This window comes from Rhinolophus sinicus, chromosome 14 (genome assembly GCF_057876585.1).
Source record: "Rhinolophus sinicus isolate RSI-liver-muscle chromosome 14, RSI-T2T, whole genome shotgun sequence".
NCBI lineage: Eukaryota > Metazoa > Chordata > Mammalia > Chiroptera > Rhinolophidae > Rhinolophus > Rhinolophus sinicus.
In genome coordinates this window covers 85,058,129-85,073,119 of record NC_142514.1, presented here as the reverse complement: position 1 = coordinate 85,073,119, position 14,991 = coordinate 85,058,129, and the positions used below count along the sequence as shown (strand labels likewise).

Here is a 14,991-nt window from a genome sequence, read left to right as displayed (position 1 = left end):
GTACAGACAGATTGTCTACACCTCCCCCTCTGGCCATATTCTCAAAGGACACTGTCTAGGAGCACACATTTCTTTGCCTCATACTACAGAGCACGAGGCTCTGCTAGCAGTGCCTCACCCCGAATTCTGGTGCCCGCTTATATTTTTTAGCTTCTCAGATCTTTGTAATCATTGCTACTGTGGCACCTTAAGAAAAGCCCATTTTCTCTAGCTTTTTTGATTATTCCTCTAGCATTTTCTTTTGCCTACCTGCCCTAGGGAGGAGTGCCAGAGGCCATTTAGATTTTTGCTTTAAATCTTGTCAAATTGTTTAGTATCTGCAGAAGCTGCTGGTGGTCTAGTTTTTGTGCAGTCCGTTCCTATGGCTAAACTGTCCTGTTGTCCCACTTCAGGTCAGGGCCATCTCTAATGAAAAGGCCAAGCTGCTACATGCTTTGGCTTCAGCTGCTTTTTTTCCCCTCTCACTGCACAAGTTTGTTCTTTTGAATTTTCGCTCACGCAGTACTCTGACCTTTCTCATGCCATGATATTTTTCTTCCATAAGAATGTTTTCATTTGCTTCTCTTCCTTTTTCCATTTTCGTATATATTTTTTCAGAGCTCCTTTGTCAAACAAATTATCTCAACCTCAGAAGTGACCACAAGATCACATTTCCTCCTTTTTGAATTCTAAAAATAGCATGTTTCCTACTTTATTTTATTTTGCTTTTTTAACTTGGAGTTTTATTTATATATGCACATTCTTTGGGAGTGTGTTACGACTCTGTAAGTTGCAAGTGACAGAAATGCAACTCAAAGTTGCTTAAACAGACTAGAACTTAGTCACGGAATTAAGATTTTCAAGGAGGGCCTCCAAATGAAGCTGGATCAAGGGTTGGAACAATATATTCAGGACTCTTTTTTGCCAGGTTGTCTCTCTGTAGGGAGACTGACAATCCCTGTTTGCCCAGGTCTGAGGGTAGATCCTGGGAATGGGCCTCTTAGTGCTAAAACCAGGAACATCCCAGGCAAGCTGGGACGACTTGGTCACTCTATCTCTCTGCCTCTGTGTTGGCCTCATTGAGGCAGGTGCTCCCCATATGGTGTCAGAGAAGGTCAGAAGTAGCTCCAGGTGTTTGGTTCTGACAGCTGGCACTCCTGGGGGGTAAGAAAGTCTTTTGCCTAATAGTTCCAGCAACAGCTCGGGGGAGTCCTCAGATTGGTTCTGCTTGGCTCACAGCCCTATCCCTAAACAAATCAGGGGGATGAAGAATGTTGACTAGCCTTTCTCGGGCTGCTTTCCCACACTAGAGCTAGGGGTTAGGGGACGGCTGCGGTGGAGTGATGCTGGGTAGATGAAAGCAAAGGCTCACTGCAAGACGGTTCCTTGTCCTGCAGGCAGAGTGGCTTTGACCATCTCCACATGATATCAGAGAGGCAAGATTTAATGTGATATATAGCTTTAAGCACTTGAGTTATTTTAACTTGGAGAATACTAATTGAATTATCTTTGTGGAAAGTGGCATGATCTCAACAAGCCTACCGCTTTTCCCTCATAAAAACATTTTTAATAATGTTCCTTTATTATTTTTGGATAGTATTTAGTTTGCAAAAGGATTTCTTATACATTAGCTCCTTTAATCCTTATAAGAACCCTGTAAGAGGAGGACTATTGTTCTAATTTTGCAGATGAGAAAATTTAAGATTAAAATATGTGACTTGTCCAAAGACAAATATTACATGTCCCCAGCAAGAAGTAAGAATAAAAAGAAATATCTAGGGGAAGAAGAGTTAAGACTTATACATTTAGGTTAAATTGACCTAGTTTTACAAGTTCTTCATTTAATTATTGCAACACAAGTGTTCAGAAGATGAAACTTAGCTAATTCTAAGACTTATTAAGTTTATGGAACGATTCTATAATTGGACCCACCCAAGAATGTTCTCTCTTGTTCCTTATGCCGTCTTGATATTTAGCCCATTTCCCCCAAACTTTTGGCTTTTTCATGTGAGCAGAAGGTACAGGAAAGATGAGGGAACTAATGTTTACTGAACATTTGCCTGTGGGTCTGCATTATCTCAGTTTAATCTTCACAAATATTTTATCCGGTTGGTACATAATTCCACATTTTACAAATATGAAGCACAGTAGAGAGTGTGGGCAATGGACACCTCAAATCCTACACACTCAAAACTCAGCTCATGTGTCCCTGAATTCAACACCATCCTCTGTTAGCTCAGACCTCTAGGCTGGCTTCTCTCACTTCCTATTTCTCACCATCCAATCCCTGTTGATTTGCCCTTCCCTGGAGCTTGGCTTCCAGAGTCAGAGAGAACAAGATTGCAACCCAAACTCTTCCAACAACAGCCACGTGACCTAACCTTTGTAAAGCTCAGCTTTAGAGTAGTGGTGTGGCATAGATGTTGAAAGCATGGATCCTGGACCCAGATTGCCTGAATTTGAATCCCTCCTCTGCCATTTACAAGCTGTGTGACCTTGGACAAGTTACCTAAATTTGGGGGCCTCAGTTTTCCATCCACAAAATGAAGAAAATAATATTTATATCACATACGTGAGGTTGAAATGAGTTGGACCCATGCCTGACACATATTTTAAGTGTTAGTTTTTACTATTGTCATTATTGTTGTCATTATTTAATAAATATGTATGAATCACTAGACACGGCTGTAGGTACTGGGTTATAGTAGTGAATATGACAAATAAGGCCCCAACTGTCATGGAGCATATATTCTAGAAGTGGGAGACAGATAATGAAAAGTAGACAGATAAGATAATTAAAAATTATGGTAAGTAGCTATGAAGAAAATGTAGGCAGAAAAAAAGAAAACGCAGGCTGATACAGGAAGGGACCTACTTTAAATGGCGGTGGGTCGAGAGACGCTTCTTGGTGAAAGTAGCACACAAACTGCACTTCCTGTGTGAGAACCAGCCAGCCATCCACCTGGGAAAGAGTTCCAGGCAGAGGAACGAGGGCGTGCAAAGGCCCTGAGGTGAGCCAGAGCCCCTGTGTTCAGGAGCCAGAAAAGCAGCCCTGTGGCTGTGGCTGAGTGAGTGAGGGTGAGGGCTGGACCTGGCATGAGGTAGGCAAGACCCTTGTGTGAAGGCCATGGGGTGACATGATCTGGCAGCCCCTTGTTTAGAGGGTTATTGGCAGACGCTGCAAGACAATGTGTGCAAGTGTTTGGCACAGTGCCAGGTACAGAGTAAATCGTCAATAAACTGGATCAGGCTCTGGGCCTCCCCTCCATTTCTGGTGCCGCCATCCATCTCTCTTCATCTCTCTCCTATAATGGTCTGATTTCTTTCTGACTACTTTCCGGGCTCCATTCTCAGCCTGCTTAAACCCACTCTCCACAGTGACAGGATGACCTGTGTAAAAATGCACCTTGATTTCGTGATCACATCTCTCTCCTTCTTGGAAACCTTTATGGATCCCTATCACCCCCAACGCAGCATCTGAGCCCCTTCACCAGGCTCAGGGAGCTCCCCATGATCTGGCTCCTTGGCCTTCCCAGCACCTTCTCTCACTATGTACCCCACCCCCTACTGCACTCCAGCTCTACTGCGTGGCTTGTGGGTTCCAAATGTGCCACTTCCACCCTCCCTGCCTCGAGGCATGGCAGTCCTCTGCCAGGATGCTCTGGAGTGCTCTTCCTCTCTCATCTGGTGAATATGTGCTTTTCTTTTAAGATTCAGCTTAGAGTCACATTCTTCAAAAAGTCTTTCCTAAATCTTGCTCCTGTGGACTCGCTCCACTTGCATCTCACTGTTCTATTCTTAGTCTTGCGATGCTGTGCTTGTGTTCCTCGTGGCTTCCAGGCTGAGCTTCAAGGGGAGCACCTGGACCTGCTAATTTTTGTGTTCCTTAGACCCAGCACAACCCCGGGCACATGAGCAGGGCTCAATACAACAGAGTCTCAGCTTATTTTCATTTAACTTGCACAAACTCAACTGTATACATACATACCCACACACGCACACTGTATGTAAGTTCGAATGGTGTCGGCCATCCCACCCTGCCCTCTGCTCCATCCAACAAGTCTGGAGTCTGGAGTAAGCGTGAAGTGGATTCTGCCATTTCCCATGCTGGGTCTTGGCTCCCACAGATCATGAATGTAAAGATACAGTGTGCATCTCATAACATAGCTGCTTAGTATGAGCCAACTATTTCATCTGGTGCTCATTAGAGGAAATCACCATCTGGACTAAGATTAAAGGGAAAATTGGCCGTGTTGGAAATTTGGAAACTGTGTCATTTTAACATGGCACATTCCCAAGAGTTTTCTCCAGAGGAATTTTGACTGTATGTTGTTTTCTTTTATACACTGACCTTGCAACCTGACCTCTAAATATGTGTTGAATTTTGAAAATGGCTAGTAATTGGCCAAGTCAGTGCACAAATTCAGATCATTTTACTTCTGATTCAGTGTTCTGTCCCTTATCCATAATGCAATGCATAGAATCTCTCTTTTTTAAAAATAGTTTTTCCTTAGAGAGCAGAGAGGTTCAACGTGCTACAAAGACATAATTATCAAAGACTGAAGCCTTTGAGCAACACTTTGTCGTAGAACTTTGACTTTGTCTTAGGAGTTTCAGCTACAACTTCCAGCATTATGAAAAGGCTGTCATGTTGCCAAATGTGCTAAAGGCCATTGCTTTTATTATATAATCCCTCTTTGAGAAACTTGTTTTTAAATAGATAATTCTGTTCTTTTCATATTCTTGGTTACCAACTATTGAATTGAAAGACTTGAGTAAAAGTTGATTTTAGAGCCACTCTTCTCAGTGAAAATCAGAATTAAGGAAATTAAGTTTTCAGTGAACACCGTCCCCCCCATTTCCACCCTCGCCCCCGCCCTTGAGTCTTTCCTCAGTTTGTTTTATGGCTCTTACTGTTCTTTCTCCCTTGGTGATCTCACTTACGTCCACAGCTCAGCCCTGTTTTTGTCCTGATGAATAACAACGCTCCATCTTGCTCTCAGGCCCTCTCCCACATTCCTCCCTGTCTTTCGGATATCGTCTCCTGAGGCTCCCCTTGCACTTGCTGACGTACTCCCCCTGCCACCTCCCTACTCCTCACCAGCACATTTATCCAGGATCTCCGCGACTGGCACTGCCATCCTCTCAGCCAGCTTCTCCTCGTGCAGCCCTCATATCTAATCAGCACATTCTGCACATTCTGTCTGAGATAGATTTCTAGCGCATATCACCCTCCCTGTTCCCATCACCACTGCTCTAATTCCAGCCATCGTGCTTCTCAAGTGGATTGTTGGACCCTTCCAAGTGGTCTTTCTGGCCCAGCTCTCTCTGTTCAAACCGTTCTAACACTCTTGACATATTTTTCTTTTTAAGGCATAGCTCTAAGAATAACTTCTCAATTCCAAAAGCTTCAGTGAGTTTCAACAGTGTAGTGAATTATTTAGCGATATCCACATAGCATGTCGGATATCAACATATCCCTGTCGTATATCACTGATAATACCTCACTATCAATCCCCACTGCTGCTTTCCCTGAAAGCAACATTCCAGAAAAAAAAGCATGCCTGTGTTCCTACTTTTGGTACTTTTCTGCATGTCATTCTCTTTACTTCGGCCAATCCCCTCCATCTCTCTGATTTAAATGACAACTTCAATAGACCTCATTCAAGGGTGGTCATTTATGGAGCTTTTCCTGACCCTTTGTTTTTCCTGAACTGTATACCCTTGTAAACCTTTGTTGTAACTCCTTTATGTCATTCTATAATCTTCTCTGCATTATAATTATGATGGTAAATATCACATTACCCTGACTGGACTATAATCTCTTCGGGGTCTTTTGTATTTTTAGCAGCATAGTGAGCATCCAGTGGGATAAGAATAAATCTTTACTGAATTGAGTCAGATGGAAATAAATTTTAACGTGCTCCTCAGCACTGGGCAGCAGTCAGCTGCAAATCACCACCTCCTCCTCCACCACCACCTCCATCACCACACACACACACACACACACACACACACACACAGAGCCCCGATTCCCCTGCCAAGTCCTGAGGGGTCTGCTTCAGCCAGCATCTTCTAACCATGCTCAGTTTTCCCAGGATATTTCCCGAAGACCTTTCTGCTTCAGGTCAACAGCAATGGGATTATCCTCTTTCCCCCAGTTTTTCCAAAGCATCTGGCTCATCTTGGGGTTCTCAATTTTGGGGGCAGCACCAGCTCAAACCAGACTGTGCTTCAGGCTGAGGCCCACCATCCGTGAGCTTACCAAACTGGTGTCTGACTGCACCAGTGAAGGAAAAGAACAGCCCAACAGCAGAGACGCCCTGCTTAAAAAACAATCTGGGTTTTTATAAGGCTGCTTCTTTGATGGAATTCATCTATCATTTGGTGAAGCAGATGACCCTGCTAAGATTTTTGGTGATTTTTTTTTCCCCCTGAGACTCAGAGTGGACAACTTGTAAACTTCGAAAGCTAAATCCAAAGCAGCAGGTAATAATACTGATTAATTCCCTAACTAACAATTTCTTAAGGGGATTTCTCAATACCAGAGCCACTTACAGGCCTCTCTTTCTCTCATCTTCTGACCCACGCGGTATGTGGCTTTCTTTTTTGAGATGCTTTTGAACAAAACCGAGAGTGGCAGAAGGTTGTCCCCAAATAGATTTACGCTGTATCTACTTTAGTGCCATATTTTCAGAGAATGGGTGGATGATACCCATTCCCCATAATCTTCCTCTTTAGCCAGATTTAAAACATCAGATTTAAAACTTAACCATGAAGACATCCGAGGGTAAAACTGTCATCCTCACTAAGCAAGCTGGAGATACTCAGGTCGTCCTCACCAGTCCTCTCTCCTACTTATCTCCTCTTTAACCACCCCTTCCTTAGCTCCAAGCCCTGAACAATTCCTCTTTCATTGAAATTCTGTAATGTTCTCCTCAGTTAAGCCAGGACTCCTTCTTTGAGCTTCTTGTGGTTCCACAGAGTGAAGGCCTCCTGCCTAGGACTCCAAATGCCCTCCTGCATCCCATGGAAAAACTGCCCACCCCGGACCCCAAGGTCCTGGCTAGGTGCTGGGTGGTGTCCTGCAGAGGCTGCAAACCTCCCCACCTGGTTCCTGCTCTCTCAGGACTGCGGTCTGTCAGCTAACTGCCTGCCACTTCACCTCCACCCCTTCTGATTTATCTCTGGTCAATTACCCTGCCACATTTTGGACTTTCCCATGCACTTACTCCATCTCAACATCACTCCTCAGTGCAGTTTTCCTGTAATAACAGCCTGCTCTTTATCCTGTGCGGAAGATGTAGTAATAACAGCACTTAGTGCTGAAAGGAGCCTAAGGGAGCGTCTAGTTCCGATCCTAACGTTCCATAAATTCGGAAACTGAGAGTCAGAGAGATCAAACGGCTGGTTGATTATGCTGTTCCCATAAAATCAGTTAACATTTTCTAGCTTCCTTTATTATAGATGTTAAAATAAGTACTTCCATTCATGAGCCCCCATATTTTTCTATTAATCCCCCCTCTGCAGAAATAAGATCTCTCCAGTCACATGTGGTGTGGAGGGAGGGGATTTTAGACACACTTAACATTGTAATAATACAGTTATTCTCCTTTTAGCTTCTCCCATTATTACATAGGTTGTTGCCAAGGCATTCTTACATATACTGGTGAACATCTGTGTAGTTAGAATGGTTTAAGTGCACTCTTTTAGGCTCACGAAGAGCTACCCCACAAATGTTAGCTATTTTGTCCCCATGTCTCGGTGGTTTGGGGAAGGGTCATGTAGAGTTTTCATGCACTACAGTTTGCAGACTTTTGATGATCAGCAGGTCACCACAGGTTTAAACATTTATTTTCCTTCCACACTGATCATTTATTGAATCCCCTCTAGACAGTATATCTTTCAGCAATGAGTGGGTAGGACCGATGGTGTCTAAGGTGACCAATTCTTCCTGGTTTGCCCAGGACCCTCCAGTATTAACACTGAAAATCCCACGTCCTGGGGAACCCTTCACTCCTGGGCAAACCGGGACAGTTGGTCACCCTAAGTTCCACCGCCACACATTCCTGCTCAGCTTCCCAACGTCCAGCGCATCTCAGGATCAGAATTAGTGCCCTAGACATTTATGTCTCACAGAACAGCACAGATCAATGAACTGGAAAACATTATAATCAAAACCACTCAATTACGTAGGTTATAACTCATTGAAGACACGTTGAAGGATAGTGATCAAAACTACACAATCAGCCCTGAGGGCCCTACCCACAGCAGACCAGGACTGAGCCTGGTCTGTTTCCATTGTTTTTGCAGAGAAAGGATAGAGTTTAAAGATGTCATCTAAAAGGAAGGATTGGTAAATATAAAATCTGAATTGAAAGCCACTTTAAGCAGTGGGAAAATCAAATGCAAAGATTTTCTTCAAAGTACAAACACAGGACACATTTTGGCAGCAAATTTGTTCTAGCTTTAATTTCTAAGAAAGCGGAAGAAACATCTGCTTTTTGGGATTTATCCAAGTACTTTCTGCCCTAACAAACTGTCTAAACTCAAGTAAATGACAGATTCTATGGGAAAGAAGCTAGTTTGACAGTGGATTGAATAAACTGAAAATGAGTCAAGACTTTAACAGAGCTATTAAAATTAGAAGTTGAAGGAAACCATTCTATTTTAAGACTTTTTTTTTTTTTTTAAAGATTTTATTGGGGAAGGGGAACAGGACTTTATTGGGGAACAGTGTGTACTTCCAGAACTTTTTTCCAAGTCAAGTTGTTGTCTTTTCAATCTTAGTTGTGGAGGGTGCAGCTCAGCTCCAGGTCCAGTTGCCGTTACTAGTGCAGGGGGCACAGCCCACCATCCCTTGCGGGAGTCAAACTGGCAACCTTGTGGTTGAGAGGATGCGCTCCAAGCAACTGAGCCATGCGGGAGCTCAGCGGCAGCTCAGCTCAAGGTGCCGTGTTCAATCTTAGTTGCAGGAGGCAGAGCCCACCATCCTCATGTGGGACTCGAGGAATTGAACTGGCAACCTTGTGGTTGAGAGCCAACTGGCCCATGTGGGAATCGAACCGGCAGCCTTCGGAGTTAGGAGCATGGAGCTCTCATGGCCTGAGCCACTGGGCCGGCCTATTAAGATGGTTTTGTTTTCATTTATTTGAAAATGTTCAGAAGATAAAGAGTATCTTCAAGATACTCATCTCTGCCAACAGCTGAATTATAAAATACTGTCTCTTAGTAGAAATACGGCGCAATCCACTTGCAACTTCAACTCAACATTCAAAAATATGGGGGTGGAGGAGTTTGGAGGTATTGGGTATGAGAAGGATACCAGAAGAATATCCAGATTTGGATAGACCTTGGACATGCAAATAAATTTGCAATCATTTTTCTCAGAAGAGACATTTGGAAACAGAAAAGTTGTATAGAAAGACTAAGAATCACTTCTTCTTTTCCTGGAAATCTAACAGAATACAGCCAAAGGTAAAATTTTTGTGGTGGTTGGTTTGTCTGTTTTTGTTTGAGCAATTAGAGTTAAATCTGGGCAATCAACTACAAGAGGGAAAGAAACATGCTACCCCAAGGAGGCTGCTAGGGAAGCAGGAAAAAGCAATGTAACCCTGGAAGAATGGGGTGACATGGGTGGCAGCATGTAGAATAGGAGGGTGAGAAGACACAGAAGACTTCTTCACCCGGTTTACTTTCCACCACTCGGGAGACTAGAAACTATTCCTTTTTAAACATTGGGAAACTAAGACACAGTGATCCCAAGAAACGTTCTCAGGGTCACATACTGTGTTTCCCCAAAAATAAGACCTAGCCGGACCGTCAGCTCTAATGTGTCTTTTGGAGCAAAAATTAATATAAGACCCAGCATTATATTATATTATACTATATTATATTATATTGGACCTGGTCTTATATTATTTTAAAATAAGACCAGGTCTTACATTAATTTTTGCTCCAAAAGACGCATTAGAGCTGTTAGTCCAGCTAGGTCTTTTCAGGGAAACATGGTAGTAACAGCAGAGCCAGATCTTAAAACCTACTCCAAAGCCTTGAACATCACCACCATACTGTGAATTGTCTGTACCATTAGCTTTCCGTAGGGTGCCCCAGCAGCCTGGATCTCTGAAGAGGAGATAACCAAGTTGGATGCAATTAGAAACAGGCTCAAGAGGCTGCAGTTGTGAATGAAGGGCAACTTCCCGCTCTGTGGAGGGAGAGGCAGCAGAGGCTGATGCTGGCAATGAGAAGGACGGCCTGAAGGCCTCTTGTCTGGGCTTGGGGATCTTTTCAGGACAGAATGACCCCTCAAGCACAGCTGTTCCTTTTTTAAAAATTTATTTTAATTTTATTAAATTTATTGGGGTGACATTGGTTAATAAAATTATATAGGTTTCAAGTGTACAGTTCTATATCAGCTTTATATTGCGTTGTGTGTTCCCCACCCGAAGTCAACTCTCTTTCTGTCACCATATATTTGACCCCTTTATGCTTTCTACCTCTCCCTCTACCTCCCTTCTCTCTGATAACCACCATCCTGTTGTCTGTGTCTAGTATGAGTTTTTGCTTGCTTATTTGTCTTGTTTGTTCATTTGTTGCTTTCAGTTTTATATCCCACATATCAGTGAAATCATATAGTTCTTGACTTTTTCCGTCTGACTTATTTCACTTAGCATGATAATCTCAAGGTCCATCCATATTATCGCAAATGGCAGTATTTCATCTTTTCTTATGGCTGAGTAGTATTCCATGGTATATATGTACCACATCTTCTTTATCTAGTCATCCATATCGAAGGACACTGGTTGTTTCCATGTCTTGGCCACTCTGAATAATGAAGCATAGCTGTTCCTCTCTAAACCTACTTAGGAAGGTGGACGCAGTGTTTGGGTCCTAGATAAGCTGAGATTGGCAACGCAGAGAGACGCCTTAAGATTTGTTGAGTACTTTCTATGTGCAAGGCATTGTCCTAAGCTCCTTTTTGTGTACTAACCAATCTAAATCTTAAGAACTCTATGAAGTCGTTGTTCTTAATAGCTCCATTTTATAGAAGAAAAGACACCCAGGCATATTGTTCAGGGTTCTGCACTATAACCCAGATGGTTATAGAAGGATGATCACCATTACTGTTTTCCCTCATTTCACATTTCTTCGTTGGGAAAGATACAGAAATTACAGGTGATTGCAAAGACTCTGATATTGCAAAATTTAGGCCTGGAGGAACATGGTTATAATCTAGAACAGAGATCAGCAAACTATATACAGTCCATGGGCTAACGCTAGTCTTTTTTTGTACTGCTCATAAGTTAAGAATGATTTTACATTTTTAAATGGCTGGAAAAAAGTCAAAAGCAGACTATTTCATGACACGACAATGATATGACATTGAGACATTGATGCCCATAAACAGTTTTAACAGGGCATATTGTTATGTCTACTTTCATGCGACAGTAGCAGACTTGAGTGGTTGCCTCAGAAACCAAATGGCACAGAAGTCTAAAATATTTACTATCTGGCTCTTTACAGAGGTGCTATTCACTCCTGATGTGAATCATGTGGTACACATATTTGCCTAATATTTTTTAGGAAAAATTTTTGTCATAATTGTGAATTTTCTGGATAACTGAAAGCCTACCCTTTTGTACACGAAATGGTTAACTTAAAAAACTATTTTGAATAAACATTTCAGGAATGCCTTTTTAAATAGAATATGCAGAATATATGGAGAAGATACTTATACATACGTTCATATTTCTATTTCACTAAACGTTAGGACTCTGCTTGTTTTCCAAGAAGGTCTGATTGACCCAGTGTTTGCCTTGCTCGTCTTCAAGCACTTTCATAGATGTTAACTTATTTGATAATTACAGATGCTAGAGGTATTGATCGACAGTAATAAAATATTAGGCTGTACGAATGACGGTTATCCTTTCATTGAGTGATCATGCACTGATCTGCTTTTGGAGTTTTTCTTGAGCTTATTTCATTCTCAGCCCATCACCTATTGCTGACAATATGGCGCCTGAATCTCCTAGTTCTACCTCCCTCTTCTGATCTGTGACTTCTTACCTTCTTAGGTCTGAGACGGTTTAAGATTGTGTGTGTCTAAACTAAGAGTTAATAGGCTAAGCCTCAAAAGAAGTGTAAGCCTTTGATGCTTACACCAAAGGTACAGTCTTCAGGATGCAAGTAGGTGCGTGTGCTCCTGTCTTAAATTTTTTTAATTACTTGATAACATTTTAGGAGTTTGGGGTTTTTTTTAAAATAAAATTCAGATTTCTCACTTCTCTTAAAATATCTGAAAAGCTGGCAGCACTGGCCCTATGGTACAGCATGGCGTTGAGAAGGAGCTGCTTGCTTTAGGGGGACACAGGTTCTTCACCAGGGTCCCCACTCTCCCTCCATGCCCATGACACCTTGGCCAAGTGTTAGCTTGTGAACTAACCAGCCCTGTTTTTCATTCCCTCTAACTAGCTTCACTTACTTTTTCACTTACCTGCCTGTACACATTTTAGTGTGTGAATCCAGCCTACAACATGTGATCACTGTTTTGGTTGCTGGGAGATCTTTTCTTATTTACTTTCTGTGTCTCGCTTGTGGCCAGATTGCTAGACTGAAGCAACCAAAGCCTTAAATGGGGAGCAGAATGGTGTAAAGTTGATGGGCATGAGAGACCCATCAAAAGCATTGCCTTGATTCAGTAGCTAATAATTATGCAAAAAGAAGCAACCTGAGATAGAGGAGAACTATAAGGACTTGGGAACAAGTCAGGCCAGGTTCCAACCGTGCCTCTGAGAGAACCAGCATTCATTTTTGTGTGTGATGGCCCAGCTGGTGTGGATGTAAGGTTAATGAAAACTGATTGTGAGGGAAAAAAGATCCCACCGAGGTCTTGGAAAGCCCCCAGATAGCAGAGCCTTTTATTTTAATGTTGAGCTGAGCTGATTATGTGTTGCTAGCTGCTCTCCTTGTGCTGTCTCCTTGTTTGGACAATAAACGTAATCCTGGGGCAGAGAGGCAGAGAGTGATACAAAATTTCCACTTGAGGACAGTTTTCAATATGTTAAGCAACTGAAGTGAACAGAGCAGAAATAATGTCCTGGTTGGAAGATAATAGCTAAGCCTGCCCAATTATTTGCTGGAAGGCAGTGCCTGTTCAGTTACCACAGATACCAGGCAAACAAACCTCCTGCTGGGCCAACTGCTAAAAAGCCATCATATTCTAATCTCAGGCTGTTCATCTAAACCTTTGTAAATAAGGCAGAACAAACTATAGAAGTATTGGGGTTTTTTTGATACTGCTGTTTTGAACTGTAAATCATGATACACTCTACCCCTCCCATCTGCAATCTGCTTTGACTAAATCTCATGATTAAAGATTTGTTGATTTTGCTTTGCAGTGGCATTCCACCGGAGCTCCCTCTTGTAGGATCAAGGCTCAAGGGAAACGTGCCCCCCCCCCCCCCCCCCAGACTGAACCTGCACTGAAAGCCCTTTGCCTCACATCAGCCTTTCCCTCTCCTGCTCTCCACAAATCCTGCCAAGGATGTATTTTGCAGAAAAGGGTGTGGCTCTAGTAATACTGAAGGGAAGGCATCAAAATGGACTATTCAGTTCTTCTCTTTATATAACCACATTCCTACTATTTCCCCCCCTGGGAAATAACCCAGGAGGGAATAACCCAGTTCAACCCATTTGAACGCCTTAAGAAAGTACATGTTTTTCTTTTCCATTACTAAGAACACAAATCAAAATATCTGTTCATTAACAGGGTCAGAGATGTTGGATGTTTTTCAAAAGAGAAATGACAATGATACAAATTGCTAATGCTTATTTAATGTTCTTAACCATATGAAATAGCAAGTCAATTAGACTGGCTCCAGAATCTGGACTATGGGAACTGTAGAATTAAGGCTCTGGCTTCCATCCAGCTGAATGACTTTGAAAAAAAGTATCTTTATTGGCCTTAATTTCCCCATCTGTAAATAAAGTGTTGTATTAGGTGATCTATAAGATCCCTGCCAATTCTTTGGGTCTATCTCCAAATCAATATGTCACATTCATGCTACTGTTGCCATTCATTCATCCAGGGAACTATAGGAAGTTAAGGGGTGGTTTGCCTTAGGAAGGGGCAAGGAGATTGCTGCATTATACACCAGATGTTTTCCTAACAGGGGCAGCTGCTCCAATTGCCACACCATGTCCAGACAGGTAGGATAGCGCAGTGACTGTAGCAATGAGATGGGAGCAGGCCATTTTTAACACACCCACTGTGGCTGCCACTGTTTATCTTTTAGTTGGACTGGTGACTTTCCCCCAGAAGCATCCTTACCACCTGCATCAGTCTGCACTGTGCTCCACATTTGCTGAGCGCTGGAGGGCACCTGGCACACCTGAGCTATGAGAACCCCTCTGTAATGTGACCAGACCTGCTGGGCTTCTCTTCCTGGCTCCCCAGAATTTCACTGACTGATACTTCCAGGAATTTTACTGCAGCCAGAAGTTTTTGTTCTTTCTTCAGAGTAAGGAAGTGGGAGAGGACATTGGGAGGGAAGTAGAATCCTTTGGGTTCTATGAAATGACCTCAAATCTAAAGATTTCATGTTTATATAGAGACCCAGTGGCTAGTCACTTCACATATTGTAGATAATACTGTGTCAACAGCTCAAGTTATCTGAAGCTCTGTGTGAAATGAGAACCAACTTTTGCTCTCTGGGAACAATGACTATCACCTTTCTCTCTGGCGGGCAAACTAAGGTGTGTTTATTTCATTTATGTCATCCACACCAACCCTTTAATGTTACAAGTCACTCCTAGGTTCTTTCTGCCCTCATCCCAGGCCCCTAAGATTGTAACTTTTATTTCCCTCTTCCCATAGCTTGCACGCACACGTATATGCTATGTAACACCATCAGACACTGTCTGATTTAATCCAGGGAACACTTACCTCAACACCAGACTTTCTGTGGCTGATAATCTTGTACTTAAGACATGTTGCAAGTGCGCTTTATC

The 14,991-nt window shown here is 42.6% G+C and overlaps 1 protein-coding gene across 2 annotated transcripts in view; it reads left to right on the top strand.

Moving 5' to 3' along the window:
* The window catches only part of GCNT2 (glucosaminyl (N-acetyl) transferase 2 (I blood group)), an 85,188-nt gene that overhangs the window by 34,120 nt on the left and 36,077 nt on the right, over positions 1-14,991 (top strand). The window lies entirely within an intron of this gene.